This window comes from Xiphophorus maculatus, chromosome 2 (assembly GCF_002775205.1).
Source record: "Xiphophorus maculatus strain JP 163 A chromosome 2, X_maculatus-5.0-male, whole genome shotgun sequence".
NCBI lineage: Eukaryota > Metazoa > Chordata > Actinopteri > Cyprinodontiformes > Poeciliidae > Xiphophorus > Xiphophorus maculatus.
The window spans coordinates 4469391-4470063 of NC_036444.1; positions in this window are offsets into that span (position 1 = coordinate 4469391).

Genomic DNA, 673 nt, shown 5'->3' on the forward strand with positions numbered 1-673 from the left:
GTGCTCAAGTGTTTTTGTCGGGAGCGAGCGCAGCACGAATCTCGCTGACACCAGCTGCGTTGATAGGAGGTGGGGACAAGGGGGGCTAGCCCAGCATGGCAAATGGGTGACATTTAAAGTGAAAAAGAATTGCACATAACAACTAGAAAAAACAAGAAATAAATAAAGTGAATTCAAATCTGACGGAATAACCCTATTTTCTGGTGACCAGAGGTGGGTAGAGCACCCAAACTTGTACTCAGGTAAAGTAGCCCTACTTCAACATATTTTTACTCAAGTAAAGGCAAAATGTAGCCATCCAAAAATTAACTCAAGAAAGAATTTTTTAAAAAGTTAGTTGGTAAAAAGGCAGGGCTGCACAGTGGTGCAGTTGGTAGCACTGTTGACTTGCAGCAAGAAGGTCCTGAGCAAGAAGGTCCTGGGTTTGATTCCCAGCCCGCGGTCTTTCTGTATGGAGTTTGCATGTTCTCCCTGTGCATGCTTGGGTTCTCTCTGGGTACTCCGGCTTCCTCCAACAGTCCAAATACATGACTTTCAGGTTAATTGGTCTCTCTAAATTCTCCCTAGGTGTGTGTGTGTGTGTGTGTGTGTGTGTGTGTGTGTGTGTGTGTGTGTGTGTGTGTGTGTGTGTGTGTGTGTGTGTGTGTGTGTGTGTGTGTGTGTGTGTGTGCAT